Source organism: Camelus bactrianus, chromosome X (genome assembly GCF_048773025.1).
Source record: "Camelus bactrianus isolate YW-2024 breed Bactrian camel chromosome X, ASM4877302v1, whole genome shotgun sequence".
NCBI lineage: Eukaryota > Metazoa > Chordata > Mammalia > Artiodactyla > Camelidae > Camelus > Camelus bactrianus.
In genome coordinates, this window is record NC_133575.1 from 43,544,764 (window position 1) to 43,569,297 (window position 24,534).

General features: G+C 43.5%; 1 long non-coding RNA gene across 2 annotated transcripts; it reads right to left on the reverse strand.

The window, feature by feature from the left end:
- Window positions 1–8,007: 8,007 nt before the first annotated feature.
- Window positions 8,008–23,456, reverse strand: LOC123613883 (uncharacterized). 2 transcript variants are annotated; one of them, XR_012504694.1, is made up of 3 exons: window positions 23,367–23,456; window positions 10,281–10,345; window positions 8,008–9,491 (listed from the first exon to the last, which is right to left on the reverse strand). It is a non-coding gene; the product is annotated as an uncharacterized LOC123613883 (long non-coding RNA). The 2 variants fall into 2 exon arrangements; XR_006721318.2 differs by lacking the exon at window positions 23,367–23,456 and adding an exon at window positions 22,828–22,961.
- Window positions 23,457–24,534: the final 1,078 nt, after the last annotated feature.

Consider the following 24,534-nt stretch of genomic DNA (forward strand, 5'->3'; position numbering starts at 1 on the left):
TCCTCAGTTTCTTCACCTATAAAATGGAAAATGTTGTAGTTACCGCTGTACAGGGCTATCACGAAGAGGAAGTGATTAATCTCTGTGCAGTGCTTGGGCACGTGCCTGCCTCAGAGTGAGCGGTGTTATGGCGTTATTATTGCTCTTATTTAGTAATATGAGTCTCTTTACTGGTCTGTCAGACCCTCAAGGGCAGGAGCCAAGTCAAACCCCTTTGGTCTCTCCTATCAGAGCTGCTCAGAGACATTTGCTGATTGAATCGAGGTGACACTTCCCCCCACATGCCCCCCACCACCCCAGGCCCCAGCAGAGCCCAGAAAGAAGGAGGCTGAGAGACACAGGAAACGTCCTCCCCTCCCTGATGTTAGTGCAGCCTGGGGAGCAGGCTAGCCCACTGCATCCCCCGAACATCCCCCTCTCCTTTGAGGCCACTGTGCGGCTGAATGTCTCCGAGCATGGGGGTGATGGAGACAAATTGGAGGAAATTCAGAGAAGCAGAGTCCCTGAGCCCTTGGGAAAGGGCAGGCCCAGCCGACAAGGGAGATGAAAGCAGTTCCATGTGTGTGGCTTGGCTGAAGGACAGCACTGGGTGTGGTGAGGGACATGATAACTGGAGACAGGGATTCCAGCAGTGCAAACAAGAAAGAGGGGGGATGGCTGGGAGCTCCATGCTGGGGCCACTCTACTGAGGCAAATGTGCTCTTGAAATGCAAGCCTAGAGTCTTCTGGAGCCCCAGGAGGGCCACAAGCCCCTTCTACCTACTGGCCCGAACAGAAGACCCTCCACACTGGCCCCCAGGGCTGGCAGTTCTGCATGGCTGTGCGGTCCTAGCCTTGGGAGGGCGGCCAGCCCCTTCCCTCGTCTGCCCATAGCTGGTTGAAGCTGGGCCTGGGGTGGGCTCAGCTGAGGCCCTGATGTCTGAGCACTCGACCCTCCCCACCCGTCTGCATGGCCCCACTCTCAGGGTGGCGTCCGTTCCCTGCAAGCCCACAACAAGGTCTGTGGGCTCTGAGCCCTCCCACTCCCTCCTCCCCCTTCACCCACCCTCCCCCAGCTGAAAGCCATTGTTTTCAGACCATCGACCTCTGCCCTCTCCTCCCGGGTACCAAGGGGCATTTCAGGGGCATGGAGAGGCCGGGAGGAAATATTGGAAATGGCCTTTCCATCCTCCCCTCAGATCCGGGCTTCATCGTCCTTGGGCCAAGATAAATAAAGCAGGCGAGGGAGAGGCCTCTGCATGCTCCACACTGATGGCTCAGCGTCCTGATGGTGGGGGTAGCAGGGTCGAGTGTCTGCTCACCCAAGGCTGCCTGCAACCCTCCTCTCAAAGAAATCTGACAGAAGAGTGGCCAGGCCAGAAGTCCAGGAATCAGCAGCCTGAGGAGCAAAGGAGAATACCCACTCTGTGCTCCTCCCCTGGGACAGGGCTTTCTTGGGGTGCTGAGTCTGAGAGCTCTGTAGGAGAGCTAGGGAACTGGGGAGGAAGGAAGAGTCGGGTGGGGGTGGGGTGAAGGAGAGTGGCAGGAGGTTGTCCCCAGCTACACCTCCAGCCCCACAAGTTGCTGGCTTCTGGCCTAGCCAGGGCCCCAGGTACACTTCCTGTGGTCAAAGAGTCTGAGGACCCTCAGAGTGGGGAATCTAAAGGACCAAAGGCCCAGAACCCTCCAAACTGAAGGTTCCCTGGGGATCTCTGCTGGGTACCTTCCACTTTGATCCTTGAGAGGGGTCTCAGACTGTACCCTTAAGGTCAGAGCTTAGCAGTAAAAGCCAGAGTCTTGGTGAGACAGATCTGAGTTCAAAACCAGCCTCTGTGCTGTATTATTGATGAGTCCTGGGAAACTCTTTACTTTGTAAGTAAAGCCTGACTTTCTCAGCATGAAATGGAAAGCAAAATTGCTACCTCACTGGACTTTTGGCAGGAGTCAAAGGGTCCGGCCCACAGTAGGTATGAGCTGCTTTTCCTTTCCCTGCACTGGACATGGCCCCCAGGCCACCATTTGGGGCATGAAACAGCCATGCTCCTCCAGAGAGAGGAAATCTTGGCTGCCTGGGATCCTTGGCTTCTGTCAGCCCAAGGTTATAGAGTGACTCTGAGGGCACCAAGGGCCTTGCCACCTGGGTCAGGTGGACTCGCTCTCTGACTTTTCAGGCACAGAAATGTCGCTGAACGAGGTTGCCCGCAAGTAGACCTCCAACCCATGTGCCATCCCTCGGTCTACAGCCACCTCTGGCTTCCAAGCCTGGAGCACAGCCCCCTCTGCAGTGTTGGGCAGGCCTCTCTGGCAGCTCTCTGACTGAGTTTGGCCATGGAACTTTCTCTGGGTTCACATTGTCAGGGCCATTCTTTGTCTTGTGGACTAACCCGCTACCTCTACCCCATTCAATGCTAAGAGCCCATTCTTGGGCCGGCTTTGTCACCTTCTTCATTTAGGAAATCATTGGAACAAAGGCCATCCTGCAAAGGTCCTCCTGTAATGGCAAGGGCCTGGGGAAAGATCCTGAAGTGAAGGCCAGGAGATCTGAAATCCAGCTCCAACTTTGCAACTCACTCCGTGTGGTCTTCATGAGCTCCTTTTTCTTTGAATCTCTGTTTTTCCATCGACAAAGTGGAGCTCCCAGTTCTTGCACCCCAGGACTATTGGGAAGTGCACAGATGTGAATGGAGGTAGGATCCTTCAAAGACTGTTTTGGCTGGAGGACCTGGTATTTAACTTTTTGAACTTGGCTCAGTGCTATGGCAGTGGAAGATGTGCAAAACATGCAGGGACTCCAGTCTCAAAGATTGTCACTCAGCTATTGCCATTTGGTGAGATGCCAAGATCACTAACTTTGCAGGTCACTGGTTCACCTTAATTTTGGGGGAGAAAAATTGTTCCTCTGGTTCCGAATGTTCACCATTTGGAAATTCTTTGTGATGAGCCCAAATCCTTCCTGTCAGGGTTCGAACTCAGGTCTGTGCACCTCAGACACCTCCTAGCCTGCCTGTTCTTTCCTCTCCCTGTCAACTCTTGCCCTTTACTCAGAGGAGCATATAGGGTTGAGGGTGAAGGCTGGCCTTGCACTTGGTCAGACGGAATAGACCATTGGGGTAGGTAGCATCTTTCTTCCAGAAGCCCTTCAGTTGCCCAACCCCTCAGCCTCACCCTTCTCTCACCCTGGCCTGCACCAGCCCAGCTGGAATACTTGTGGTCTCTCACCACGCATTGGAACTAGGGCGCCAGCTTTGACTTTAATCTCCGCTGGCAGCTCCGTGGCATCGATAAGCCCTGAGTTTGTGGCAGAGGAAAAATGAAACCCACATTACTCCACCAGGGTCCAGCCCCATACCCAGCAGAGATGAGGAAGTCCTCCAATGGGCAGTGAGACCCCATCCCCGCGCTGTTCTCTGGAAGCATATGGAAGTAGGGTGACGGGTAGTGAGTGGTGCTCCCATGGTGAGCAATGCTCTCCTCCCTGAAGGCCCAGGAGCCCCCTTCCAGGCCCCCAGGCCCTACCCCTCTCCTCACTCAGCTGCTCAGCCCAGCCGGGAGGGCTTCCCCAGCATTTGGAATGGGGGCAGCTCCCTCCTGAGTTTGAGGTTAAAGGGGACGCCTTCTCCAGGAATCTGTAGCCAAATTGCTGAGCTGTTCACAGTGACCTGGAGATGATGTTTAGAAATCTGATTTGTGATAACATAATGTTCCTTTTAAGTAATGCTGGCTGGAGAGGGAAGGAGGAAAAAACGACCAAGAAAAACAACCTTATTGAGGTTTAAAAGGGGACGCTGTCGTGGCCGCCTCCTTAATCTCCCAAATCATTTTCCTCTCTTCCCCCTTCTCCTCCTGCCCCAGACCTGCTTTTGTTTATAACAATCTCTTGGAAAGAAGATTGAAAGTGAAATCTGTTTCCTTGCTTAAATATATATATTTAAAGGGGGGAAGAAAGCCCTCTCTCCCCACCCCTTGTCTGCCCCTCGCCTGAGCTCTGTGGTTAATTGGAGGGTTGCCTGCTCTGGGTTGGTCGGTCAGCATGGACTCTCTGGTGCCCACTCATCACCCCATCACAGAAGGATCATTAAGGCAGGAAAACAGGCTGGGGGTGCGATGGGAAACCTACAGGAGGGGCTGCAAGGGTACCACTTAGCCACTGACTCCAGGAGCTATTTATGTTGCGGCTCATGACCAGCAGTTTGCTAGCGCCAGAGGTGAAGAGATACAATCTGAGGGGACAAAGGTAGACACAAGGCAGGACTTCCACTTTCATTGTTTAACATACAGTCGGCTTGGCCCAGGAGTGAAAAGAGTTGAGGAATTCTAGCCTTATCCTCTGCTGAATGAGTGACCCCACTCTCCACACCTCTCCAGGTTAGGACTTATTTTGTGACAGAGGAAAGTGAAACATCTGTGTCACAGTGGGAGCAGTTAGGGTGGCACCTGAGGGGACCACCCATTGAGGAGGAGATGTTTGTGTGGAAAGATGGACCCCGTTCTGCTGTCAGGGACATCTAGGGAGGGACCATCACACCTAGTAGAGGCCATCATGGCTATTGTCCTACCAACATTCCCCCCTGCACCCCCCAACACACAAATGTGCACACCACGTCCCCTCTCTGCTCTGCCAGGGCATGTGCCTGACACCCCAGGTGGCACCTCAAGCACCACCCACTATCTGGCCCTCAGCCGAGTGTTCCACTGCCCCTGGCCCAGCCTGAAGCCAGCCAACAGGCTTAGTAGGGCAGGACAGGGCAGGCTGAAGGGCGAAGGAGGTGCTGAAAGCCTGCCACGGAGCCAGCATGGCTGCCTGCCAGCCCAGGATGGATTCCTCCGACCCCAGCTTCTCAGGAACACCTACTTCACTGGGCCCTGGTGCTAGGACCCGCACCGGTTGGGGGCTGTGCTTCAAGAGGAGGAACAGAGGCGGCTTTTTGGTGTTCTTTTCAGGGGGTCTTGCTCCCCCTCTGCCCCATCCAGGGCATGTTATTACTATCAGAAATATCAGACGTTTCAACTCAAATTAAAGTCAGGTTAAATGTCTCTGCTGCTGAAATTCCACATGCTTCCAGATGGAGAGGAGGGACTCCCTCTCAACCTGCTGCCTTCTCTCTCTCCCTCCCCAAGAGGGGAACAAAAGCATCAGTTTATAGTATTTTTTTCAGACCATTCAATCCAACCATCTCAGTTTACAGATGGGGAAACTGAGGCCTAGAGTGAGGAATAGGCCTGCTCAAGTTCACTCAAAAAGTTAGTGGCAGAGCTAGGCCTAGAATCCAGGTGTCTTGATTTCCATCCCACAGTGTTTTTTCATGGCCCACATTTGCAACCCTGTCAGACCCACAATTTCCCTTAACTTTGAAGACTTCAAAATTGCCAACAGAGATGTCCTAGCATCTCAGATGCTAGGAAGAAGTTTCTCATAACTCCTGGCATGCAAAATTCACTTCATATTGCTTGATACAAAGCCCGTTGAATCATGGACTAGTTCCTACCCTTCCCTGAGTCTCAGTTTTCTCATCCGTTAAATGAGAAATACGGGAGACCATTGTTTCCAATTGCTCAGCATCCATTCCTTCTCTTCTAATAACAGCACCCTAAACTTCCTTAGGAAGCCACCTCTCCCACGTGGTAACTTCATGTGAGTCAGCTTCATAGGTTGACAGATGACCCAGCCTTAACCAATCAGAGCATTCCACCACACTGGACAGAGTGATTGGTTTATGCAAAGTCATGTGACCCCAGCTGGACCAATAGAAATCTTCCCTGAAACTTTCGATAAAACTATAAGTAAAGAGACACTGGGCATTGATCAGCAAGAAGACATGAGCCTAGAGTTTCAGGAACTCTATAAGAAGAAGCTGCCTACGAATGATGCCTACAAGGAGAACTGGGATTCCAAGACATAGATAGACCTTATCTGAGCCTGGGATCTAGCATTGCCTGACTAGACAACTCTTGTACATTTCACTGATGTGAACTAACAAGATCTGGTTTTGGCTTAGACCAGTTTGAGTTGGATTCCTGCCATCTGCAACCAAAAGTTACCTTACTAATAAAAGAGAGACTGGAAGTATCTTATATCACCAAATGGTAGAGTTGGAAGAGACCTTAGGCGGTTGCCAGGTGGAGACTTAGGGGAAATATGATGAATGCATAAATGAGTCTGGGATAACCAGGCCTTTCATGGGCTGGTATGAAACTTCAGCTGTTTTTGCCGGCTGCATTCTTCCAGCTCCTTGCCTGTAGTAGACAAAGTATAGGCTTTGAAAGTAGATAGACCTGGCTTTGAACACTAGTTTCTCTATTTCCCATTCATATAGCCTGGGGCAGGTTGCTGTCTACACCTCAAGTTTAACCCAAACAGGTGTCAAAGAGCTGACAGGTCTAATCCAAGGAGCATCGGATAAGACACCATGACAAGACAAGACTTGGAATGTTAGGACAGCAGACATTTGCTGGATAATTTGTAAGGGCAAAGGAATTGGCAAACATCCTTACAGGCAGCTGGGTCAGGGATGAATGGGGACATCTCATAGTTGCGGTGCACAGTTCCAGGGGGTGCCATTCACATAGCCTATGATGAGAAGGGAGCACCCTAGAGCTGTGTAGTCCATAACCTCTACAAACTGACATGGTAGCCTTAGAGCTGTGGCACACTGAAATTGACACCTGTGTCTTCTTCACTTAAGGCATATTCAGTTTTACTCTTTATATCTTTGAAGAAGTGGAACTGCAAGAATAATATTACCATAAGCTATTGTTGGAAATAGAGTGCAATTAGTGTTCTATTGTGGCCAAGGGACCTGGGAACACCAAAATACTGTCTCAGACTAAAGCCAGCTCTCCCCACAAGGTTCCCAGGGGAAATATAGCCACACAGAACAACAGTAAAGGAAAGCAAAGTAGCTCTCCATTGTTAGTTGAGCCTCAAACCTTAGTGCAAGCTCTGGTGCACGTGGCTGGATCATGTGGTCTAAGCTAGAGTCTTGAGAGATCTCTTCCTACCACAAGGCCAAACTCAAATCTCTGATCTTAGCTTACTCCTGTTGGCCTCATGGAAGACAGAGACAAAAAAAAAAAAGTCATGGCTGATTAAAAGCTGTCCCCAAGCTAGCACATGGCTCCAGCCACACACGCCAAAGAGAAAAAGAGGAGCAATTGACACCCTTATCCTAACTGTGATGCGTAATGACTTGACCCACTGATTGGTGGCCCAATTGGTATCCTGATAATTGACCAGTCTTCCTGGTAGGGGCAGGGGAACAAAAAAGGGGATGGTAGAAGGGCAGTTTTCCCAGCCCTGGCCCACAGGGACCTGGGGTGAGAAACAGGTTTAGAGAGAGTAAAATTGTGGCCTGAGTAGACATAAGGAACTCCTTCTCATATCCCAAACCTCTAGAAATAAAATATACTACATATTTTAAAAAATAAATTGCCATTCTGGAATATACTTGGTGACCAATGCAAAAAGACTATGAAGAGGACGAAATAAAGACATTTTCAGACATTCAAGAGCTCGGAAATTTTATCAGTCAAATATCCTCTCTGAAATAATCAATAGTGAATATATGCCACTGAGAAACACAATGAACTCAAGTACAAATAGGATATAAGGAGCAATGAGCAAAGAAATCAATCTGTAAGAGAAGATATCAAAACAAGAAGTGATTTGGGTGGCAGCATGGGCAGCAGAGAGCAAAGAGGGAACAGAGGTAAGAAAATATACACTAGGTCTCTTGCCTTGTCTGGAGGGAGACTAGAGATACAGATTAATGCTAAATGTTGACAGAAAATGTATGTGTTTTAGTATGTGTATTACTAATGTACAGGTAAGCCTTAGACACTTAGAAATAAAATATATACTGTTAAAACCATTTATAAGACACATATGTAAAACAAAATAGCCCAAAAAGGTTGAAAATAAAAGAAGTGAAAAATATACTCAAGAGCCAATAAAAAGAATACAGATGTAGCAATGTTAATGTTAAACAAAACAGAATTCAAAACAAAAAGCATTTAAGAGGATAAAGGATATTTTATTGATAATAGGTACAGGCCACCACAAAGTTTTAACTATAAGCCTTTACAATGTATATTTAAAATGTATATTTAAAACATAGATCATCAAATCCACAACTGTAGTGTAAAAACATACCTTCTGTAGAAATTGTCACATCAGGTGCTGACTAACTTACTAACTAAAGACTTAAAGGGTTTTAATAATGCAATTAACAATCTAAAACATATTTATGCTTGTACTAACAGACAGAAAATGCACACACTTTTCAAATGCACATTGAATACTTAGGAAAATGGATGATATATTAAGTGCCAAGGGAAATCTCAAAGAACTCCAAATAATAAAAATCATATAGGGTCACATGTTAACCACAAGGGCAATAAAATTACATTAAATGACAACATAGTGGTTTGAAATCCATGCCCCTGGAAATAAGAGAGGAAAAGCACACTTTTAATCTCATCAAAGACAAAATCAGATTGGAAATTACAAACCAATACAAGGTGGGAAGCCATAAGATCTCTGTATATCAAAACCATTGGGGTGTAGCCTAAGTAGTACTCAGAGGAAAATGCATGGTCTTAAAAGCACTTATTAAAAACAAGAAATATTGCGGATAAATAAATTAAGTTTTTAAGAACTAGGAAAAAACACAAATAAGCTAAACAAAAGTAAAAAGAGGAATTAATAAAGTTAAAAGCAGAAATAAATAGAAGAAAACACAAAAAATAGTTGAACAATAAATGAAAAAAATTGGTTCTTTGAAATTACCAATGAAATAAATGAATGTTATTTCTGACAAAGGAAAAGAGAGAGAAGACATAAATAATAATAGGAATAAACTGCAGCTCCAGAGAAAGCTGTTTTATTTCACAAATGAATCTGAAAATCTAAATGAAATCACTTGCTAAGAAAACAAATTACCAAAATTGTCTGAGAAGTAATATAAAACCAATAACCACAGGAGGAATTGAAAGGTAGTCACAGATCCACCTGGAAAAGTTGTGGTAGACAGCTTCTAAAATGGCCCACAATAATCCCTACCTGCTTCAATTCTCATTTTTGCTTAAGTTCCTTTCCTTGAATGTGGGCTGGGTCTTATGACCAGATTGTGGCAAAAGTGATGAGGTGCCACTTCCAGGATCAGGCTAGAAAAAGATTAGGTCACTTCTGTATTGTGGCAGTTTCTGCTTTTCCCTTGCTGGCCTTGATGAACTAAGTTGCTGTGTTGTGAGCCACCCTTTGAAGAGGTTCACGTGGCAAGGAACTGAGGAAGTCCTCTGGCCAATATTCAGTGAGGAATTGAGGTTCTTAATCCAACAACCCACAAGGAACTGGACCCTGCCAACAGCCACATGAGTGAGCTTGGAAGTAGATCCTTCTTTAGTCAAGCTTTGAGATGACTGTAGCCCAAGCCAACACCTTGACTGTAGGTTGTGAGAGTCCCTGAGGCAGAGGTATGCAGCTAAACCATATCTGGTTTCTTGATCTACAGAAACTGTGAGATAATATATGTCTGTCATTTTAAGCCACTAAATTTGGGGTTAATGTAATATATAGCAATATAAAACTAATACAAATATAGACAACAGGCCCAGACAATTTTCTTTATTATATAAACTGTTTCTAAGCATAGAAAAAGAAGGACAACTATCCAACTCACTCTAGGAAGTTAACATAATCCTGATACTGAAGGTGGACAAAAACAAGATATGCGAAGACTAGTACAGCTGATCACACCAATGAAGAACCCATAAGTAAATATTTAGAAAACAAAATCTAACAGCATGTTAAATGAATCATAAGCATGTAGAATTTATCACCAAGAAAGCAACAATTTTTAAACGTATGCAGTACTTATTATGTACTATGATCTGTTCCAGGTTCTCGCTTCTTTGTATAATATAATCTATATTCTGTAATAAATTTATGTATGTCTGTATGTATTTATTTATATTTTCTGCATAATAGCCTGGTAGCACCTATTGGTTAGAAAACTGAGGAGGGTAGAGGTTATGTAAATCCACAGCTTGTAAGTGGTGGAAAAGCTGGGATTTCAATCCACCTCCCTATGCTGATCAACAGCAGAAATATCTATCAAGTAATTTCCTATATGGTCATATTAAGTAATAATTAAACCATCATTTTAATAGATGCTTTTTTAAAGTTATAAAATTGAATACTTATTTTTTATTAAAATAAAGCAAAGCTCTCAGAAAACTGGAAGAAACCAGAAATTTACAGCAGACATCACACATAGTGGTTAATTATTAGAAGCCTTTCTTACCAAAATCAAGAACAAGACAAGGGTGCCCACCATCACCATTCTTTTTCAACATTGTACTGAAGATCCTGGCCAATGTAATACAGTAAGAAATAGAAATTAATAAGTATAAATAGTAGAAAATCATATATAAATTATCGCTATCTGCTTTGATGATATTGTTTACCCAGAAAATCTAAGAGAAGCAACTGAAAAAGTATTAGAACAAGTAAAAATTAAGTTTTACCAAACATACTAATACATCAAGATTAAAAAATCAATAGACAAGCCTCAAATATTTGTAAATTAAATAACACACTTCTAAATGACATGTGTGGCTCAAAAAAGAAGTTTGTAGGGAAATTTTAAAAAATGTAAAACTAAATCAAAATGAAAATAAAGGTTATCAAAATTTGTGAGATACAGCAAAACCAGTGGTTAAAGGGAAATGTATAGCTTTCAATGCATACAACAGAAAGGAAGAAAGGTCCAAAATCTGTAATCTAACATTCTATCTTAGGACACTAGAAAAAAGAAGAGCAATTTAAGCCTAAAGAGAGCAGAATAGAAATAATAAAAAATTAGAGCAGAAGTCAATGAAATTGGAAAAAAGAAAACAATAGAGAAAATCAATGAAACTAAAAACTGGTCCTTTGAAAATAACAATAAAATTGCTAAATCTCTAGTCAGGCTAACATAAAAAAAGAGAGAAAATACAAAATTAAAAATATCAGAAATGAAAGAGGGGTTATCACTACTGATCTCATGGACATTAAAAGTATAATAAAGAAATACTATAGAAAACTTTATGTCTCCTAATTTGATAGCTTGGATGAAGTGGACCAATTCCTTGAAAAATAGTTAATCTGAATGGCCCCATATCTATTAAAGAAATTGAATCTGTAATTAATAACCTTCCAAAAGGAAAGCACCAGGCCCAGATGGTTTCACTGGTGAATTTTAGCAAACATTTAAAGGAGAAATTATACTAATTCTCTATAATCTCTTCCAGAAAATAAAAGCAGAGGGTACATTCTATTCTCATTCTATGAGGCCAGCATTACCTAAGACCAAAACCAGATAAAGGCATTACAAGAAAGGGAAACAGCAGACCAATATCTATTTTAAACACAGGTGCAAAAATCCTAAATATTGGCAAATTGAATACAATAATATATAAAAGGAATTTTACACATGACTACATGGGGTTTATTCCAGGTATGGTTAAAAATTCCATCAATGTAATCTGTCACATCAACAAACTAAAGAAAAAAAACACACATGATCATATCAATTGATGCAGAAAAAAAATTTGACAAAATCGAACACCCATCTGTGATAAAAAAAACTGTCAGTAAACCAGGAATAGAGGTTTCCATCCTAAACTTGATAGCACATCTACAAACACCTATAGCAAACATCATGTTTAATGGTGAGAGACTAAAGCTGACCCTTGAACAACTTGGGTTTGAACTGTGCAAGTGCACTTATAAGCAGATTTTTTTCCCAATAAGTATGTACTACAGTACTACATGATCTGAGATTGGTTGATCAACTTTGTAGGGCTGACTACAAAGTTATATGCAAATTTTCAACTGCACCAGGATCAGTGCCCCTTAATCCCTGCATTGTTCAAGGGTCAATTGTTGATGCTTTCCCCTTAAGACTAGGAACAAGGCAAGGATGTCCTCTCTCACCACTTTTATTCAACATCATACTGGAAGTTCTAGCTAGTGCATTGACACATGCAAAAGAAATAAGAAGTATAGAGACTGAAAAGAAAGAAATAAAACTGTCACAGATGGCATGATTGTCTATGTAAAACTTCCCAAGGAATAGACAAAAAAAAAAAAAAAACCTTGAAACTAATAAATGAGTATAGTAAAGTTGTAGGACACAAAGTTAATATATAAATGTCAATTGCTTTCTTGTATAGCAGCTTTGTTTTGTAAATAAGTTCATTTGTGTCCTTTTTTTAAAGATTCCACATATAAGTGATAACATGTGGTATTTTTCTTTCTCTTTTCTGGCTTATTTCACTTGTTATGACAATCTCCAGGTCTACCCATGTTGCTGCAAAGACATTATTGTATTCATTTTTATGGCTGAGTAACATTCCATTGTCTATATATACCCAGGTATTAACTTAACTAATTAGAAAACTTATGCCCACACAAAACTTGCACACAAATGTTTATAGAAGCTTTATTCATAACTGCCCCAAACTGAAAGCAACAAAGATGTTCTTCAGTAAGTGAGTGGATAAACAAACTGTGATACATCCAGACAACAGAATATTATTTAATACTAAAAAAAATGAGCTATCAAGCCACAGAAAGACATGGGTAAATCTTAAATGCATATTGTTAAGTGAAAGGAGTCAGTCTGAAAAGGCTACATACTATATGATTTCAATCATATGACATTCTGGAAAAGGCAAAGCTATCAGAGTAAAAAGATCAGTGGTTGGTAGGGGCTCAAAGGGAGAGGGTAAGAGTTGAATAGGTGAAGCACAGGGGACTTTCAGGGTGGTGCAAATATCTGTATGATACATAATGGTGGAGATATAACTGCATTTTTCATAACCCATAAAACTTTACAGAACAATGAGGGAACTTTAACGTATGCAAATTTAAAAAATCATTTAGGAGATTGGGGGTCCAAGGGTAGAATGCAGCATGTTACAACAGAATCTAACTGTATTGCAAATGTATGGAACAATCTCACTGAAGGACAGTGAGGGGAGAAGGTATTGACCAGAGTAACTTTGGAAATCAGCATAATCTATAAGACTAAAGGTAAACAGACAAACAAACAAAAACCTGTACAGAAGCACTATACTGCAGTCGATAAAGTTGTTTCCCACAAGGGTAGGGGTTAACAATTCTGATACCACTATACATGTCTTCTGTACTGGAATGGAAAATATATATATATATATATACTGGATTTGAACAATTAAGTTAATAGATGGCAGATGATGAGAACCAGGTTTCTCACTGTTGGAGTGAGTTATTGATAAGCAAGAAGAGGCTAGAATCATCCATGTGGGGATGGATTATAGTTGAAGACACCAGCGTGAACTCATGTCTAGCTTGATATATAGATCTAGATGGTTGTATATAGAAACATTTATAGATGTGTTGTATACACATGGGCTAGCATACACACAGGTATTTCTTTGTTCTGTCAGCTGACAGAGCCTAGAAGCAATGATACCTTGGTAGTAATTAGCACACCCAGTGCCCAGATCTTTGTTTGTAATACCATCCTCCAATAAAAGGAACCAGGGGTCCTTGAAATGGCCGATTTTTAGGCTGGTGCAGGAATTATATAAGATAAGCCTGGAGCATGTTGTAATATTGGAAAATTAGGAAGTACTAACCAAAAAAACCTCCCCAAACAAGAAAACAAAACCCACACAGGATTGGGGAGAATGTCAAAGGAGCACAGGAGTCAACTGTAAGAGTGACCAATGGCCAAAATAGAAATATGAACAACAAAACAAAGAAGGTAAGGGGGGAGGGTAGAGCTCAGTGGTAGAGTGCATGCCTAGTGTGCACAGGTCCTGGGTTCAATCCCCAGTACCTCCTCTAAAAATAAATAAGTAAATAAACCTAATTACCTACCACCTCCAAAATAAATAAATATAAACAAATAAAGCAAAGAAAGTAGTATTAGATTATAACTCAAAGTGTAAAATAAATCCACATGTCCATGCTGATAGAGATAATGATTGAATATATTAATAAATGGATAAGAGAGAAATCTGTTGGTTACAAGAATTCCAAATATTTTATGTGAATACTCTTCCCTCAAGGAAGTGGAGCATAACTCCCCACTCTTTAAGTGTGGGCTGCCCACAGTCCTTCCTCCCAAAGGGCACAATATGGAAAGGGGGGAAAGTAACTTTCAAGTGAAGAAATCTGACAAACACAACTCAGCCAGATGACCACAGTTAACATCAACAGTGGTGTCTCGTTAATTTTTACCTTTATATATCAGATGAAAACGCCACTTTACCTCTATGGGCTTCCTGCCCAAAACCCATAATCCCAGTCTAATCAAGAGAAAAACATTAGATAAATCCCAGTTGAGGGACATTCTATAAAATAACTGACCAGTACTCCCTAAAACTGTCCAGGTCATCAGAAACAAGGAAAGTCTGAAAACTGTCAGAGACGAGAGGAGCCTAAGGAGACACGACAAGTAAATGTAATGTGGTGTCCTGGATGGGTTCCTGCAACAGGAAAAAGACATCTGGGAAAAACTAAGGAATTATGACTAAACTATGGACTTCAGTTAATAATAATATATTAATATTGGTGCATTATATGTAAAAAATGTATCATAGTAGTGTAAGTTGTTAAATATAAGGAAAATGAGGTATGGAGTATATGGGAACTCTCTTTACTATCTTTGGAATTTTTCTACAAATTTAAAGCTGTTTCAAAATAAAGTTAATTTAAAAAGAAATCAATAGGACCCAGCAACAACCAATTTGAAATAAAAGAGATAAATGGGCTTCTTTCACAAAAATAACAAAACTAGAAAATATCTAGGGAAAAACCAAACAAGAAGTGTGCCAGACGTATAAAAAGGAGACTATAAAATTTTACTGAAGAACATTTAAAGAGATCTAAATAAAGAGAGAAACATACATGTTCCTGGATGGGAAAATTCAATATTGTAAAGATATCAATTTGTTCCAAGCTAATCCATAAATTTAATTCAATCACAGTCAAACTCCCAGCAAGAGATTTCACAGAACTTGACAAACTGATTAGAAAATTCACGTGTGAGAGAAGCCGTGCAAGAATAGCTAAGACAATTTTAAAAGAGAAGAACAATGAGAAGGGGGACTTGCTTTGCCATATATCAAAATATTTTATACATGTAAGGGAATGAAAAGTGTGTGCTAGAGCTCATGTTCAAAATGGATAACAATGGGTGTGGCATAAACTCACACCAATCAGAATGGACCAGGGCCCTGAATAGCCAATTTAGCCTCCGGCAGGATTACTGGCCTAATAATCAGACCTAGTGCTGGGCTAGAGACGCAGAACAAAGCAACTGAATAAAGACCAAAACACATCCATGGGTATGCGGTAATCTGGTATTTAATGAAGGTGGCCTTTCACATCAATAGGGAAAGAATGTTCTATTCAATAAATGGTATTGAGGCAATTGGCTCTCCATTTAAGAAAAAAAAATTAGATCCTTTCTTCACATCACTTAAAAATTAGATTACAGACAAATTAAAAGCAAAAATGTAAAATGCGAACTATAAAACTATTATAAAAATATTGAAAAGTATGGTTATAATATTGATGTAGGAGGAAATCTTTTAAAGAAACCACAAAAAGCAAAAGCGGTAAATGAAAAAGATTGATACATTTGATGGCATCAAAATTCTGAAATGTCTGTATGACAATAGGCATCATAAACGAAGTTAAAACACAAGTGACAGATTGGGAGGAATGACTGGCAACTATTTATTCATGGTGGTCTTCCTTCATCTGTCCTTTTTTTTTTTTTTTTTTTTGCTTTAGCATATCTGCAGTTGCTATTTCTGATGTCCAAAATGCTACGTCGGTCCCCAAATCCTCCTTGAGGCTTGAATGACTCAAATTTCACCTCCTCAGAGAGTCTGTCTAAGACTGACCAATCCAAAAGAGTCACGCCCACCTTTCCTAATCCATCTTGTCACCTTTTTCCCTTTTCCACATGGCACTTACTCTTATCAGAAAGCAGCATGTCTGTGTATTTGTTCACTTGTTCGCTGGCCCCACTAAGATGTGTGCCCCGTGAGAGCAAAGATTTGGCCTCTCTTGTTGTCCACTTTATTCCCCGCACCTAGCATAGTGCCCGGAAGACAATAGGTGTTCAATAATTATTTGTTGAACGAATTCATGTAGGGTTCTGTAATTTATAATAAACTCCTAGAAATGAATGTTGAAAAAAGTAAACCATCTGAAAGAAAAACAGGCAAAGGATTTGATCAGGGAATTTATAGGAGAGGGACTACAAATATGACCAACAAAAACGTTAAAAGATGTTGAACCTCAGAATTCATCAGGAAAAATAAAACGTAAAAAACTATTTTATGAAAGTACATCGTTTGGAAGGTTTATGACAAAAACCAGAAGGTCTCTGCCCAAGTACTTGCTACAACCAATTCCCACTCCTTGGAGGCAAATATTTTCATCCTTTTTAGCTGAAAAATATTTTTCTGATCTTTTCCTCCATATTTCTAAATTATGTGCTGATATGCCTTGATTTTTCAGGTTTAGATATTATCTGTTTACTTTGCATTCTAGAAGACAAGGATTTTGCTCTCTTCTCATCTACCTGACTACACACAAGCACTTCCCTTCTTGCCATTGTCCTGATGTAGCTATATCAGTATTCAGTGCTGACATTAACAAAGCTATAAGCCCTGAGGTGTCCTATGATTATATGCCATTTATTGAATTTTTTGTGTGTTTCCCCAGAATTAATAATTGTCTCAATTTTTGTGTGTGTTTAATTGACTTTCTGTGTACCTGGCAAACTTTCTGCCAGAAGAATTAAATCTCATCTCAATCTGTCCAAACGTCTTTCCCTTGGAAGCACCTCTCCTGGAACCCTCCGTGATTGGTTCCAGCTGGCCTGCTTGGGTGCTGGGATTGCTGTTTGGCTGCATGTGGTCCAGGGACTTCCCTTTTACCACCATGTTGGGGATCACCTTGACCTTCCTCTTCCATCAGCTCTCCTGTTTCCTGGGTTCCAGATCTACTTCTTTTTGTTTTACTCTTCCCTGTATTGTACCAGATCGTTCGTTAGCTTCCTGAGAAGGGGTGAATTCAAAGTATATGTTTTGACAACTTCTTGGTCTGAACACATCTTTATTTTCTCCTCACGTTTGATTGATGGTCCAAGTATAAAATTCTAAGTTGGAAATCATTTTCCCCAAAAACTCTGAAGACATTAATCCATTATCTTCTACCTTCTGGTGTATGGTTGAAGAGTTTGATGCTGTTCTGATTCTTGAGACTTCTTTTTTTTTCTCCTTTTTTACTTTTATTAGGTAGAATTACTACAGTTTGACTGCACATACACATTATATTGCATGTAAATACATATAGATTCTTCAGGCTTTGTATGCACCTATTTTTTTTTTCTTTCTGGATCCCTTCAGGATCTCTTTGTTAAATGTATTAAAATTTCACAAAGAAGTGCCTTGTTACTCGTCATTTTGCATCTGCTGTGCTGGATACTTGTGCTGTCTCACTTCAGAAATTTATAGTTTTCCATTTTGAGAAGTGCAATTGAACTATTTCATTAATAGTTTTATTCTTTCTTGTCTTCTTTATTTCTTTCTTGTATTCTTTTTATTCAGATGTTGGGTCTCTTGGAGTGTTCTGATTTTCTCTATTTTACATTCCTTTGTCTTTTTGTCTACTTGCTGCCAATTTGATCTTCCTAACCATTTATTTAATGTTTTATTTATGTTCTTATATTGGTCATTGATAAACTCTTTTTTTTCCTTTCACTGCCTCCTGTTTTTGTTTCATGAATTCTGATAGATGCTGGTATTGCCAAAACATTTGCTATCCATACCCATCAGGCTTCTCCATGCAGAAAAATTATACTTCCTGCACTATTGGCATCAGATTTGGTCATGTTACTTGTTTTGGTCAATGCAATGTGAGTGGAATTGACATGTCCCACTTTTGAGCAGAAGCTCTGAGAGTCAATGTGTGTGTGATTCTACCATCTTTCTTTCCTCTCTGCTATAAGCCTGATGATACCCCAGAGAGCAGCTGATCCTTCAGCTCAGATCCTGGAGTGAAGGCAACATAGAGCAGAACATTAGTCAACATACAAATAATATATGACATGAGAAAAAGGTCATTTGTTTCTGCCAGCCATTGAGATGTTGCGGTCATTTATGTTTAGTTTTCTTCTGCCCCCTGCATGTTTCAATTTTCTCTGAACTCATTTTCTGTTTGTTTTGGTCTCTGTCTTCTACATGAAAAGATTTCCTCAAGTGTCTGGTGATCCCTTACTGTCAGCTCATTTTTAAGAGGGAAGAACTAAAAAGCTTATTGATGTTCTATGGCAAAATGTAAGGGTTTTCAACTGATCACAGTAGACTGAGTTCTCTGGGCTTATTAGGGAACATCCAAATATCAGATTCCCCAAACAGGAAGCCTCCAATCTCTTGCAGGGGCGGGAGGGGAAATGATAGAGTCATGGCTGCCAGTGTTCTTGGAGCTGAGTGAGGAAGAGTCTGCTGGAGGCTTCACTGTTTAGCACATAGATTAGCATCTTATTCTCCTGCTCTGGTGATGTATCCCTGTCTTCAGCTAAGGCTGGCATCTCCACATCCAGCTTCTCTGAAGAGTAGATCTCTGGCATTCTGCCAGTCTGGAAGAAGGGATTTGGAAGTCTAATTTTTCTTATACAGACTTTCAACCAATCCACTTGTTTTCAGCCCCAATATACCCCCACTTCCAGAGGTATCTGGTGAATTTCATTCCCAAACAGTTCTGGGATTTTTATGGAACAAATCAGTCTGCTTCTGGGCTTCCTCCATTGCCATCTTGGGTTTACCCTTTCTCTGGTCCTTTTCCATCTGTTTGCCAGCTTCCAATATTTCATTGCAGTTGTCTGTCTCCTCTGCAATTCTCTTAGTCCTTTAACTTAATGTCTTTTCAAAGTCCCTTTACTGTCATTTCAGTGGGTCTTAGGAAAGGAACAGCACCCAATGGACTTATTCAATCTGCCATGTTTAACCAGAAGTCCTGAATGACCACTGAGCAGGAGAGTGCAAAATAAAACAAGAGTGAGATATACTTTTCTATCTCTCTTATTGATAGCATGCTTGATAAGTCTTGGTAAGACCTACCCCAGATCACATTAATGGCTCACAGCATACCCATGAAGAACATAGAAGGAAAATGGCATGCCCTTGGTCTGACAGAGACAGCCAATCTGCCCTTCTTTTGGGTTGGAGGGGAAGTGAGGCTTCCATAGCAGAGATGAGGGTGATGGTGTCTGTAGAAAATCTGGTTGGTGCTAAGGAAGGAGGTTCAAGACAGTTTCAAGATTAAGGGGTATTTCCACCAAATGGAGTGAGGGTTTCAAAGGAATGAAAGGGCTGGTGGAGGGCCTGGTGAAGAATCAACAAGAGGGAGGACAAAGAGATTGGAAAGGCATATTGTTGAATGAGCATGAGGCTCTTGGGGGAGGATTGTACCAGGTGGGCAGGGAGAAAGAGAGTGGAGGACAGAGAGGCAGGATGAAACATGGTTTCTCCTGGTTTTCCAGAACTGGGATGGGCCCAGACTTTGGACTCTGTCTGTCTCTAATTCCTGTTCCCCACTCAGGACCCTGACTCTATATATTCCTCTCAACTTGCTTCTCTACTCCTAAGATGGGAGCCATCCTGCCTGAGCAGGAAGGTGAGGTGGCCACTTCTTTTTGTCCCATGACCAAGCGACGAGATGGCCAACATTCTCACTCATGGTTAGTCAACCAGGCTGAGAGGGAAAGGGTGCACTTGCACCTGCGTGTCTGTTCTGAGGTCCTGGATTACTCTCCAGGGATCTGGCAGACTAGATGTGGCTACCCATCCTCACCACCCTTCTCCTCCCACCATTCAACTGAATTCCTTGCCCCCTCCCCTAGGCTTCCACAACACTCTTTGTTTATTCATTCATTCATTCATTCATTCATTCATTCAGTGCCAAGTGAGTATCAGACACTGTTGTAGACTCTGGAGATACAGCAGTGAACCAAACAGACAAAAGGCCGTACCTTCCTGGAGCTGATAGTCTTAGCCTCTGCTGGTGGAGTAGGCAAGGCTCTGGGAGCAGGTGGGAGCTGCAAGAGGCTAAGGAGGATATTCCGAATCTGGGAGACACTGTGTATCTTATTCTCACTAAAGGGGAGAGTTTGCCATAGCTCATTCTGGATTTGGTGGAGAATCAAGACCTAGATTGTTAGAGTAGAAAGGGACCACAATGCCAGTTACTCCTCGCAACTCCACTGCCACGGCTGGGCCACTGTTGCCTCTTATTTCGATGACTGCCATAGCTGGTCAGAGCTATGCCCTTGCTTAGAGAAGGCCCTGCTGCCCTCCGGGACCCTTCCTCCTTCAGCCTGTTGGCATAGCATCAGCCAAAGTGATCCCATTTAAAATCCTGCACTGGGGTATAGGTGGTACAGCTCAGTGGCAGAGCACATGCTTAGCATGTGCGAGGCCCTGGGTTCAATCCCCAGTACTTACATTAAAAAAGAAAAGAAAAGAAAACCAGCCCCTGCACTGGTTCCCATCTCACTCACAGTAAAACCCAGACTTCCCCGGGCTACCATGGCCCTGCCCGCTTTCATTCTCTTTGGATTGATCCACTGCCCTCTCCCTTTTGATAACCCTGCTTGGCCTCTTTTCTATACTTCAACACGCCAATCCCCCCCCCCCCCGCCCCCCAGCCCCAGGGCTGTTGCTCTTGCTGTTCCCTCGGCCTGGAATGCTATTCCTTCAACTAGGCACGTGGCTTGCTCCTTCATTTTCTTGAGGTGTTTCCCTAAGTGTGACTTTTTCAGGGACGCCTTCCCTGACTACTCTGTTTTAAATGGAACCCCCCACCTACCTCACATTCATACTTCTCATTTACTGTTTTATTTTTTTTTTCTGGAACACTTATCGACATCCCATAGACTCTATATTCTCTGTCTTGTTTATTGTCTGTCTGCCTTCACTAAAATCCAACTCTGTCAGAGCAAGAATTTTTGTCTATTTTATTCACTGCCAGGTCTTCCTCACTTGGTCCAGGCCCATAGTAAGTGCTTGATAAATATTTTGTCAAATGAATGAATGAATGGTTAAATGAGTTGACCTGGAAGGTCATGTTGGCCTGGATTGGTCATGTTAGTTTTGAAACTTTGTTTTAGCAGCAGATGCTAAGGTTGTCTGATTCCCACCGGGCCCTTTTGCTGCACCCCTTCCTCTCCATTTCTTGGCTAGGAGAACAGGGAGAGGGTGAAACACTGGGCCTTTTCCTGAGTGGGGACATCACTCGTTCCTGGGGAACTCCTCGTTTGAATGCCCAGAGGACTCAGGCAGATGCCCGCTTTCCAGCTGGAAGCGTCTGAATCTTTGAGGTCATTTTTTTCAAAATGGAAATAGTTTCATTTCTGGTTTTTTTAATTACCAAAGGAATAAAAGTTCATAGTAAACAAATGTCAAATATGAACAAGTTCTCCTCCCCAACCCAGACTCTCCAACACCTCCTCTCTCCAAACCCTTCCTACCTGCCTCGTGGCAAACTGCTTTGATTCCCTCAACAACTGTGTCAGAAATCTCTTGCCATATCAATACCTAAAGAGTGACATCATTGTTTTTAATGGCTGCTGTGTATGAATATGCCATAATTCATTTATGCAAGCCCCTGTTTTTCACGATAATGAACAGGCTGGAAATGAACATCCTGGTACATACATCTTTGCTCTCTTGACCCATTATTTCCTTAGGATGAATTCCCAGAAGTGGAATTGTTGGGTCACAAGGGCTCCCCACTGGAAGACTCCTGATACTGTTATCCAAATGTGGGAGGACTCCAGTTCTAAAGGGATTGGAGTGACCCTCTGTCCTGTATTTCTCCCAAACAACTCCCTCCTTGCCTCTCTCACACTCCGTCCTCTAAGGGTGCCCACGGAGAGCAGGGCTGAATACTCACATCGTACTTCTTACAAATGAGTTATTGTGTACCGTGTGTTGTTCTAGACACTTCACACATATCAACACCTTTAAGCCTCAAAACAACCTTAGGAGGTATGTACTATTATTAGCTCCACTTTACAGATGAGGAAACTGAGGCTATGAGAGGTGAAGTAACTCACCCAAGGTCATGCAGCTGGCAGGGAACAGGGGAGAGATTGAAATCCGGTGATCACAGATGAGAGGCTAGACTCTTAACCCCTCACTTTGCTATCCTGTCTCCAAAGCCAGGGCTTTGGAATATGATGGACCTGGGTTCACATATGGCCCTGCCTTTTCCTAGCTATGTGATGTTAGGCAAAGTCCTTCACTTTTCTGAGCCTCGGCTTCTTCAGTGTAAACCAAGTCAGAGCATTCCCATCTCACCAGATTTGCAGGAGGTATCAGTGTGGCAACAGAAAGCGAGAGGCCCAGCACAGAGTCGGCACTGCAGAAGTGGGAGTTGCAGTCCCTCCCGGCTCCCTGACCTCTCACACCTCCTCTCCCGGCCCCCATGACTGGAAATCCCGTGGGAAAGAAAAAGCAAGCTTGACTCTTCCCCTGAGGTTTCTGAGCCTGTGTTCCTGGCTCTTTCTCACGACATCTCCCCCACAAGCCAGAGCCCAGGAAGCGTGGATTGCAGAACCTCTGCCCCCACCAGCAGCCAGATAACCCCGTGGTGGCAGACAGCCGGCCAGGGCAGGCCAGCTCACACTCTCTTCCCAGTTCCCCCAACCCCGCCCAGTGCTGGAGGTGGGGCCTGGAGAATGGCTCGTTCCCCTCTCCCTGCTCCCACCTTTCCTGCTCCCTAGTCCACGGGCCCACCTCGCCTCAGATTCCGGGCCTCTGAAATCATTGCTCCAGCCCACCGGACTGGGCCCCCGGCCAGCTCCTCCAGCCCCAGGCTCGCCGGCAGAGTCTTCGCCTTTGCTCCCTGAAGACTAATCACTGTCCTGTCAGCTTGGCCCTCTTCCCCTGTATTATTGTACAGAAATAGCCCTGGGCCCGGCTCCCCCTCCCTCCCCAGCCCGCCCTGGCCCCAGCTCTCCTCCACCGGACTCATCGAATTTCCTCCTCCTCCCTCTTCTCTCCTCTCTTCTGCTCCTTCATGGCTGCGATTTGACCTCTACCTCCTGGAGCCAGGCACAAATTGGATCAGGGCTGCAGGGCAGAGGAGCAGCTCCCAGAACTCACCCCCACAACAACACACCTTTAACTCCCAACCCCAGGCCGGGACGGGAAGATCGGAGGGCACGCCAGTGGTGGGCAGGAGGCTTTCCTGGCTCTGCCTAAGCTCTCAGCCTTTGTCCTTGGGCGTAGGAAACTCCTTATTTCTTTTCCTTCGGGTGCAGTGACTTACCTACCTACAGAGAGGAGAGGAACCAGGTCCTTCCTGGGCATGACAGGCTCTTGGAAAGGCTGTGGCCGCTGTTAGTCTGGATGGGGGACCTGCAGTCCCACAGGAAGTCAGAGGGAGGACTTGACCAATGGCAAGGAGTCCAGAGGCACGTGAGGACGTGGTGGCAGGACCCCAGTGGGGCTGGGAGGCTGAATTCTAGTCTTTGAGGGGAGCAGCAAAGGCAAGGCAGAGCCCAGTCCTCAGGAACTGAGGGGACTGGAGAGGTCACCATGGCACTAGAAAGGGGACCCAGGGACCAGAGCAGGGTTGGGCAAGGGTTGGGATTAGGTCACTGTTAGCAATCTGAGCCCAGAATCAGGATAGGAGATCAAGGCCAGACCCTAGCTTCATCACCACTAGCCTCACATCTCCCAGTCCTGCCAATCTGTGTGCTGGCCACAGGAGGACCAAGAGCTCTGGGGCATTCACAAAGCAACCTCCACTGTCAAGCCCAGTCAAGGCCCAACAATGTGAGACTGAGCCAGGGATTGTTCCTGGGGAGCAAGGAAGAGATACTTTCATACACAACCTCGCAGAAGTGATCCATTGCTCCCATTTTATAGATTAGGAGACTGAGGCTCTGAAGGATGAAATCGCTTGCTCCAGGATTCCATGTATAAATAGTAAGTGGTAGAGTTGGGCTTCCTGGAGCCCTGCTCTGTTCTGTCCACCAGAGGAGGAACTCAGAAAGCACTTCAGCTAGTCACCCATCGGGGCCCTGAGTGGGGGAGTCGGGGGAGTTAAGGAGATGACTGTGGAGCAAAATTATCTGTGTTCAAATCTGGACTCTGTCACTTATGACATGACTTCGGGCCAGCTCCTAAACAACCCTATGCCTCAGTTTCCTCATTTGAAAAACAAATACAGTGATAGAACCTACCCCATAAGGCTTTTGTGAGGAATTTTGAGGGATGGGGCTTGGGGCCTTTGGGAAGGCCTCCTTACTCCTCAAACCGGCCCCAAGTGTGGATGAGGAAATTCATTGTTTCCCCCAATCCTTCCAGTAATTTCTCAAATTCATCATTCCTTACTAACGAGAAGGAGCCAGACCACAGTGGTTTGGAGCCAGGTCAGACCCTCATTGTAGCTTTGGGGGGCTTTGCCCAAGTCTGTAGCATGATCCTCCTTCCCTG